Source organism: Geotrypetes seraphini, chromosome 5 (assembly GCF_902459505.1).
Source record: "Geotrypetes seraphini chromosome 5, aGeoSer1.1, whole genome shotgun sequence".
Lineage (NCBI taxonomy): Eukaryota > Metazoa > Chordata > Amphibia > Gymnophiona > Dermophiidae > Geotrypetes > Geotrypetes seraphini.
The window spans coordinates 52,442,140-52,452,115 of NC_047088.1; the positions used below are offsets into that span (position 1 = coordinate 52,442,140).

At 41.5% G+C, this 9,976-nt stretch overlaps 1 long non-coding RNA gene across 1 annotated transcript in view; it reads left to right on the forward strand.

The window, feature by feature from the left end:
- The window catches only part of LOC117360824, a 125,097-nt gene extending 115,360 nt beyond the window's left edge, over positions 1-9,737 (forward strand). Inside the window, exon 2 of the long non-coding RNA XR_004539529.1 lies at positions 8,363-9,737. This is a non-coding gene — a long non-coding RNA (uncharacterized LOC117360824). The remainder of the gene's footprint in view (positions 1-8,362) is intronic.
- Positions 9,738-9,976: the final 239 nt, after the last annotated feature.

Consider the following 9,976-nt stretch of genomic DNA (forward strand, 5'->3'; position numbering starts at 1 on the left):
TTTTACCTGTTCCAGGGGGTATTTGGGGCTCTGATTCAGGAAATTGCATTGGATAGACCACATCAGCTCTAGTTTCTTAGATATGGATGAATTTATGAATTTTTTTTACCACTATTTAACAAGATCTCTTCTGCAGAATTGGGATGTCATAATAAGCTTTCTTTTTTGAATGGGAAATTTACCCCCTCCTTTACAAAGCCACACTAGTGTTTTTAGCACCAGCCACTGCGGTAACAGCTCCGACTTTCATAGAATTTCTATGCGCATCCAAACTGTTACAGCCATGGCTGGTGCTAAAAACACTAGCATTGTTTTGTAAAGGAGGGAGTTATGTATTTAAATTATCCACATATCCTTTGTTTCATAACTATTCGTCTACTTCCTTTCCTATAATACACACTGGCTAAAAATGTAAAGCTCAAATAACAAAATCACCTTTGTTCTATTATATTACATAATTATGTGCAAAAAGCATAGATGGTAAAACATGGTTTCCTTAGACTATATAAATTTTATTTCAAAGGTACCTGGTTTGTGTTTTTGCATACAAGTTAGCAGATATAGGGCTCTTTTTACTAAGCCGCGTTAGTGGTTTTAGCGCACATGACTTTTAATAACACGTTAATCCACGCGCTAGCCGAAAAACTACTGCCTGCTCAAGAAAAGGCAGTAGCGGCTAGCGCGGCTGGCAGTTTAGCGCATGCTATTACGTGTGTTAAACCGCTAGCGCGGCTTTGTAAAAGGAGGCCATAGTGAGAGTATTTACATATTTCCAATTGTAGTTTTTCATCCAAAACATTGGATTGTAAAAGGTAAGTAACTTAACTGTATAATAATTATGATCATATAGAGGTGTGTATTTTTTCTCACTCATATCATTTCATTTTTGCAGATCGAACACTGTAGAGGTTATGGCTACTTCAAGATGGAGCTGCTTGAATCATTCCAAAGTATTTTGCTATATTTGTGGGGAGTACACACTGAAAGCAAGTAGGAAACCTATTTCTAAGTTTGTTAAAAGAGCATATGTAGGTTATTTTTGTGTCAAGCTTGGAGATCAAGATAAGCCATGGGCTCCTCATATTGTACACAAAACTTGTACAGAGCATTTGCACCAGTGGGCAAATGGAAAGAGAAACTTCCTGAAATTTGGAGTACCGATGGTTGTTGTTGTCATTGTTGTTTTTGTTCTTGTTCTGTTTTTTGAAAAAATGATGCGATTTTAATATTTGATGTCATTTTATTATTCTGTCTTAATTGTCTTAACCCCACTCAAATGTTTTATGAATGTTCGCTGCTTTGAAACTTTGAAAAGGCGGGATAACAAAATTTAAATAAACTTGAAACTAAAAAACTACTTTGATGACTGTTATTTTTGTATTGTTAATATCGTATGCATCAATAGAAATAATCATGACAAGTGGTCTTACCCTGATCTACTTTAAGCCAGGAGACCTGTTCCACACTCGGATCTTGTACCCGTCCCACCTTTCCATGAACTACTACAGCTCTGAGAGGATGAGTCTTGCATGTCTGATATCGCACAAGGTAAATAAAGTGGGGGCAGTGACAGTGATTCCCAAACAACTTTACATAGTGAACGTTTTGACCAGAATGAATTGAGTGATCTGACCAGGGACTTAAATCTTTCCAAAGAGTCTTCTGAATTGCTTACCTCCAGACTAGAATGTACTTCAACCTGGAATGAAAATTGCATTAATTTTTTTTTTTGGTATTTATATTTATTACCAATTGCAAAAGAGAACATACAACCAAAAGGGAATCAAATAGGAACAATACAAAACAGTCAAGGATCATAACTAGAGCCTATGCCTTGACTCATCTAAGGGCTGGTGTCGCTCCTTCCCTCGGTGGATTTGGTTGTATGATCGTCTGGAAAATTACATTTTATTGAAGGACAGAAAAGGACTTGTTTCCATTCTTTACTGAAGACACCAACTTAGTATTCTACAGTGACATTGTAAACATTCTGAAGAAAATGGGTCTTTCAGAATATAACCCAAGTGAGTGGCATCTTTTCAACAGTTCAAAACATAGTTTCAAATACATTTTTTTAAATAATGGCAACAAATATGGTTCTATTCCAATTGGTTACTCCACCAGGATGAAAGAAGCATACAAGGCCATCTCTTTAGTCTTGGAAAAGATAAGTTACCAAGAACATCAATGGGGGATCTGTATAGACTTGAAAATGATTCATTTTCTTCTTGATCAACAAAGTGTCTATACAAAGTATCCTTGCTTTTTATGCCTTTGGGATAGTAGAGCCAAATATGAACATTGGGCAAAAAAAGATTGGCCTCCGAGGGAATATATGGTAGTTGGAGGACAAAATGTAATCAATGAACCTTTGGCAGCACGAGATAGAATCATACTGCCACCACGACATATAAAGCTAGGCCTGATAAAACAATTTACAAAGGTTTTGAATAAAGACGGTTTGTGAATTGAATATACAGCACATATGTTACCTGGGCTTACCATGGAAAAACTGAAATCAGGAATTTTCGATGGTCCAGATCAGATAACTTATAAATGACACACATTTCATACCATCAATGAATGAAATCAAATCATGTGCCTGGTCTTCATTTGTTCTTGATGTGAAAAACTTTCTTGGCAACAAGAAGGCAGACAACTACATACAATTAGTAGAGGATATGCTCTTTCATTTCAACAGGCTTGGCTATAATATTAGTGTTAAAGTCCATTATCTGCACAGTAACTTAGATTGCTTTCCAGACTTAGGTAAAGAGCAAGGTGAAAAATTTCAACAAGACATAAAAACAATAGAAGCCAAATACTAAAGAAGATGGGATGCACACATGATGGCAGACTATTGTTGGAATCTTATGCGGGATTGTCCTGGCAGATCTCACTCTTGGAAGCCTTACCAAAGGAGTTTCTTGTGTGTCAAATGACTGGAAAATTTGTATCATAACCTTGTGATTTTGGTATGAAATAAGTAGATTTTCATGTTGTACACTTTTCTTTTAATTTTTAATATGTTTCATTCATTCATAAAAGATATTTAATTTAAACACTATATTAAAATATCCTGATTTTTTAATGGGTGAGCAGGGTGAAGATTGGTATGTGGCACATGTTCTGTATCTCAAAAACTAGAGCTGATAAGAGAAAACTGGTACCATTTTTTGAATCAGCAGGTCAAATATACCCAGAAATAGGTCTAACATTTGAGGCACCAAAATGAATGTTGCCCAATGTTATTGATGTTTAAATAATAAAGAGTCTTGATCTCCTTATTATTATTAACAAGCATTTTCCTTAACATATTTCTGCAGTTGCAGTGCCTCCAAAGTACTAAAAAACAATTTTATGCAAAAGCCAATGAGGGGCATAATCAAAAGATACGTCTAAGTCGTTTGGGGCCTAAGTCGCTAGTCCCCCAAAGTTGGACATAGGAAAAGGTCTATTTTTGAAATACGTCCAACATATTTTTTTTTGAAAATCGTCTAATTGTACATCCAGCCATCTGATCGTCCAGACCACTAAATCGTCCATCTTTATACCCCATTTTCATCCAAAAATTCGTCCAAGTCAAAAATGCCTAGAAAAAGACCTTTTTGGACTTGGGCGGGGTCAGCAAAGTGATGGACTGGACACCCAAACATTGTACCAGAGTAGTGGGTGAACTTCATAAAAAGGGTGCCACTTACACATCTCACCACAACAACCTTATAGGTCATGGTGAGCCCCGCCAAACACCCCTCAGAACCGACTAGACCCACCTATCTACTACCCCAATAGCCCTTATGGCAGCAGTTGCCACTTATATGGCAGTACATAAGGGTTTGGTTTTTTTTGGGGGGGTACACATGTTTCACCATGCATGAAGTGGTTAGAGTGGCTGATGGGCCTGGGTTTTCCTTCCCATTGTTCACTAGCCCACCCTTAAGCCACTTCTATGCAGCTCTACTAGGCTTTCCTATGCCAGGCTGCCAGGTACTGATGTGCTGATGTTCTGGAGGCAGATATGTAAAGTTGTTACGAATTTTATGGCAGTATGTGTGTGTGTGTGTGTGGGGGGGGGGGGGTCAGTGATCACTGGGGAAGTGTGTAGGGGTCTGTACTTCGTCCCTACAGTGGTTATCTGGTCAGTTTAGATACCTTCTTGTGACTTAGACCTGGTTTTAGATGGCCTAAGTCACAATGTCCAAGTTCCGTCTTGGCAGTATTGTAAAACTTTCAGTTATACATGCAATACGACTAAGTCTAGGACAGCCCACGTCCCGCCCACATGCCGCCCTCACCACTCCTCCTAAAACATCCCTTTTAGCTCTGAACGTACTGCAGCACTGTGAAGGCCTAAGTCATTTTTAGATACATCTAAAACCCGGTTCGATTATCGGCACTTGGACGACTTGTCTCACTGATCGACTAAGTACCAATTTAGGCTGGTTTCTAGACGTATTTCCGTTTCGATTATGAGCCCCAATATATTTAACTATATTGTAATAGATGAGTTCAGACCTGCAAATTGATGATGTAAATTTGTTCAGATGCTAGAAACGTGACAAGGCAAATCATATTTCCCTATATTCTAGATGTTTGACCACCTATTGCATAAACTTTTTTTTTTTTTGGGGGGGAGGGGGAGTTATTAAGATGTGGAAAAGGTAAACTCTTTCTGCACCTTGATTCACCATGGGATTCAACAACCTGCTGGATAGCAATCTCACAGACTGATGACTCACATGATAAATGAATAACGCTGTTTGCGAGGCATCTCATAAGCAGTGCTATTCCAGTAGCCTGGGAGCATTGGACCTCAAGGCTACATCCTGTGCTGCAACTATCAGGACTGTCAGATCTTCCCCCTGTCCCCCTGATCCAAGCCTACCACTACCTCAAAGGGTTCCCCATGCCCTGAAAGACCCTATTTTTCACTACTGGTTTCCCTGGTGATCCAATGGTGATCAGCCAGAAGTGATCCCCACTTGTTCTTGCTCTGGTCACTGCTACCTTCAAAATAGAACCCTAGTGGTAGTCTCTAAGGGGGAGGGGGACTTTGACAGTCCTATCAAATGTAGCCCAGCATGGCTGCCAAGAGGCCTGACAAGGTTCCCCTGGGCTTAGCCTTCAAGGGGGACATGCTACCAGGTATATAAAAATCTATCCTGGGCTTCCACAGACCTACTTCCCCCTCCCCTCCTTCCCTTAACAAGCCTCTCTCTAAAGAGGTCATCGGCAGCAGTGGTAGCGACTCTCACACACTGCTTACGGCTGACCGGGATATCTCCTCTCTGCTACATCTTGCCTCTATCTCATGTAATTTCCTGGCGTTGTGGAGGGGAAGTTTCTCGGTCATCTGCAGGAAGCATGTGAGAGTCACTGTCATGGGAAGAAATAGGTGTGGGGTGAGGGAAGGGGGCAGGGGATGGGGCCAGATTCTCAGTATTGTTTGCCCCGGGCTTGGCTTGGTCTCTGGGTGGCCCTGCAGCCTTGGAGTATTGGACCAAAGCCATGAGGCCTGATTTATTGTCTGATAAAATAATCCTGGCTTTTGGCTGGGGTAAAATTACAGTGATTTTTCTGTCCACCCATGACAGAAAAATGCATTCATTTATATGCATTCATTTATATGCATTCATTTATTTTATATCTCACTACTATGTAATCTGTGGTGACCTAAATATCACCATGGTAAGACATGCCAAATTGTGTTAGGACCCTTTCATTTGCATTATATAAAACACCTTGTAGCCTTAACACAGCTTAATAACTTCCCACCTCAATTATTCTGAACTAGTGTTAAAGCCCGTTACATTAACGGGTGCTAGAAAGCAGCCCCCCTTTCCCTCTCCCCCTCCAGTTCCTCCCTGACTGTCTCTCTGTGGCCCCCTTCTGTCTCCCCTCCCCCAAGCAAAGCTGTCTGCCTCCCAACACACCCCTCCCCCCCAAAGAAGCCTTCTTTTCCTCTCGGCCTCCAGTTCCTCCCTGACTGTCTCTTCATGGCCCCCCTTCTGTCTTCCCCCCAAGCAAAGCTGTGTGCCTCCCAGCACACCCCTCCCCAAAGCAGCCCCCTTTCCCTCTCCCTCTCCAGTTCATCCCTAACTGTCTCTTCATGTCCCCCCTTCTGTCTTCCCCCACCAAGCAAAGCTGTCTGCCTCCCCCAAAGCAGCCCCCTTTCCCTCTCCCCCTCCAGTTCCTCCTTGACTGTCTCTCCGTGGCCCCCCCTTCTGTCTCCCCCCAAGCAAAGCTGTCTGCCTCCCAGCACACCCCTCCCCCAAAGCAGACCCTTTCCCTCTCCCCCTCCAGTTCCTCCCTGACTGTCTCTCCGTGGCCCCTCTTCTGTCTTCCCCCCCCAAGCAAAGCGGTCTGTCTCCCAGAACACCCCTCCCCCAAAGCAGCCCCCTTTCCCTCTCCCCCTCCAGTTCCTCCCTGACTGTCTCTCCGTGGCACCCTTTCTGTCCTCCCCCCAAGCAAAGCTGTCTGCCTCCCAGCACACCCCTCCCCAAAGCAGCCCCCTTTCCCTCTCCCTCTCCAGTTCATCCCTGACTGTGTCTCTGTGGCTCCCCTTCTGTCTTCCCCCCCAAGCAAAGCTGTCTGCCTCACAGCACACCCCTCCCCCAAAGCTGTTCCCATATCGGGTCCTGTTCTCACCATTTAAAGATTTTTGAATGAATCTGCTGACCATTTCACCTCTTCATTTGATGATCACCACTGTTTATTTGCCTTTGTTATCTTCGTGGAGACCTTTCTCATGTTGATTCTTCTTGGTAGTGCCAGAACAGTCAGTAAAGATTTTCAGCATCATTTCCAGAAAATCAGTGGCTTGTCCCAGTAAGTGGCAGTTCATTTTCTATAGAACTACCTGTCGTCAAATGCTAGCTGAAAGAAATATATTTCAACCCTCTGCTCCCTTAGTCCCTTCCTGCCCCCTTCCCGTGGTCCCGCCAAATGTCCTGACTCCAGCAGGGGCCGCAGCACTCTAAACACGCTGCTTCGTGGCCTTTTACTGGCCTGATTTGCTCTGCCGTGTCGGGCAGAGCAAATCAGGGCAGTAGCAGGCCGCGAAGCAACGTGTTTAGAGTGCTGCGGCCCCTGCTGGAGTCAGGACGTTTGTCGGGACCGCGGGGCGGGAAGAGAAGAGGAGCGGCGGCAAGGGACTAAGGGAGACGAAGCGAGGGTCGGATGGGAGGCTGAACAGGGTTTCGGGTGTGCCAGGGAGAGGAGCGAAGACGATGCCGACGACCGGCCAGAGAGATTTGCGTGCATGTGCACTCCTACCTGAGGTGCCCTACATCTCACGGAAAACGGCTTAGCGTTTTATTATATTAGATGACAGCAAATACGAGTCCCAAAAAGTAAGGTTAGCATTCTTTGCTTTTAAAAATAATTATATATAAAAATAGGATTTAAGGTATTAATAGTGGAATGATAGGGGGAAAATGGTTGTTTCATTATATTTTGTGTATTAAGGTGCATTTTATGCAAGCTTTTCATGTTATAATTTTTGTAATGCACTGCCATTATTTAAAATTCAATAAAGTTTAAAAAAATATTAAAAACTAATCATGTATTTCATATATTTTACAATTCGATGTATTTCTATTATGAATTGTATTTTTCGCTGCACGTTCAGCTCTATTTGTTGTGAACCACCTAGAACCATTTCTGGTCTGGCGGTATATAAGAATAAAATTATTAGTATTATCTTATACATTCGCTTGCACTTTCATCCTAATAAGCTGCAATTGGTGCAGAAGTTACAACTGTCAGACAATGTAATGAGACAAAATGACCAGGTGTTCCTCAAGTGGCCCCCGAGACGTTATTGTTTGTGTCTTTTTCCTTTGGGAGTACGTGAAAGACAGAGGGCTCCTTTTATAAAGCCGCGTTAGTGGCTTTATCGCATGTGACTTTTTATCATGCACTAACCCCCGTGCTAGCCGAAAAACTACCACCTGCTCAAGAAGAGGCGGTAGTAGCTAGTACTGCCGCCACATTAGCGCACGCTATTACATGTGTTAAACCACTAACGCGGCTTCATAAAAGGAGCCCAGAGTGTATGTACCTCTACTACCTGCAACTGTGGATGAAGCTATAAACGCGATCACGCCGGATATGCTTCGGAGAGTCTAGTTTGAGCTCGATTATCGCACCGATGTTTGCCAAGTAACAGGTGGGGCGCACATCGAGTGTTTGTAATCAACAGATACCATATGAAACTTTATGAGTTTTGTAACCATTTAAAATCAAGGAGTATTTTTGTGGGCACCCTATATTATTCAACAACCATTCATAGATTTAAATAGTCAGCAATATAGTTTCCATGTCACAAGCTGATTCCTTTTTCTGTTTGTGTGTTTCCTAGGTGATGTTTTGGGGTGAATTATGAGGGATCATGACTTCGCAACATTTTCTCTTTATTCTGGCCCTTGTTTGCTTTCAAAAAGATTTTGCTGCCAAAATGAACAAAAGGATGGTATCCTATTCCTAAGTTTGAATTTTCAGCTCAATTGTTCCTCAGACATGGGCCCTTGAGTTTCTTCAAGGGTCAGAAGGACAGCATTCACTGCGAGTGTCTCAGTTCTTCCAGTTGACTAAGCAGACTACCATTCAAACAGTTCAATTATGTGAGATATGCTAATGACACGTAAAGATCTTCAACAAAAATCTATTTAATCGTATTCCATTGAAAAGACAACACAGAAGTCTCCCTATGCCTGCTTATCTGCTTTAATAACAAAAGGGAAATATGTTTAGGAATGACTGTGTATGAACTTTCATATGAGGACCACTTAACTCAACACTTCTCTTTGAACTCTGAGATTCTGTAAAATGATTCTTTTGAACCTAACAGTTGTGAGGAAGTGAGACCAAACAAACTTTGAAAAGTGTGCTTGTCTGAAACCCTTTACATCATCTCTGACTGAGAATACAGGTGGTCAAGCAACAGAAAGTTCCTGCCAATTTCTAAAGTTACACTTTTATGCACTAAGCAAGCATCCTGATCCGGGTTACCAAGTAGGGCACGCAACAGGAGTTCCAGAGCATGCATATTAAATATCACTTATTCCACAGCCCTGGCCATCAAGCTTTCCAAAACTTCATCTACTACTCTTTCACCCTTTTCCTGTACTAACTGGTTTTGGTCATGGACCTTCCCATGAGAGCTTCCACACACACAAAAAAAGTATTTTCTAGTAAAGCAGTTGATGCACATGCTTTTATTAAAAAAAACAAAAAAACAAAACACATGTTCAGCACATTTTGCTTTTTGTGAAATGGAATATGGTTTAAGTTTGTCTCAATAATAGTTAAAAAAAAGTGTGTGTGGGGGGGAGAGGGGGGGCGGAGGTTCCAATGGAAGGACTCATGTCAAAGTTCAAAAGTTTTTAGATTCACTGGAAGTTTTTGTTCCCTATTCAGGAACAAAGAGAGAGAAAAAAATTCAAAGTTCTGTTCCCCTATTATAGTGTCTGCTTAGCTAAATAGTGAAGAATCTGGAAGACTGTTTATTAAGGAATCACCACTCATTTTTGTTATTTTTCTAGTTGTGATGATTGATTGAATAAAAGAAAAGCAGATGCTGCATTAATCAGAAATGCATTTACAGAAGAGGAAAAAAATGTAGATGTCAAAGCTTAATATCTTCTTGTAAAACAGTTGGTGTTCATGCTTATATTTTGAGTTTTCAAAGTCCAACAACAGAAAAATAAAGTTACTTTGATGTGATATGATAAACACCTAACTGGCTGAATTGCTTTTTTTCAGAAGCTCTTCTTAAATTAAGCACAAAAAAAGAGAGAGAAAATCTTACACAGATATAATTAATTAATTATCTTCACCTTTCAGACTACATGTGAACTTTTGCCATTGTATTGTTGACTACCCCCACTGACGTTAACAGTTGTCTCTATTTGGCAGTTTACTTTTAAGTACTGTTATTGACCCAGAGGTGCGTCATAAAAGCAAGGCAAAAGTG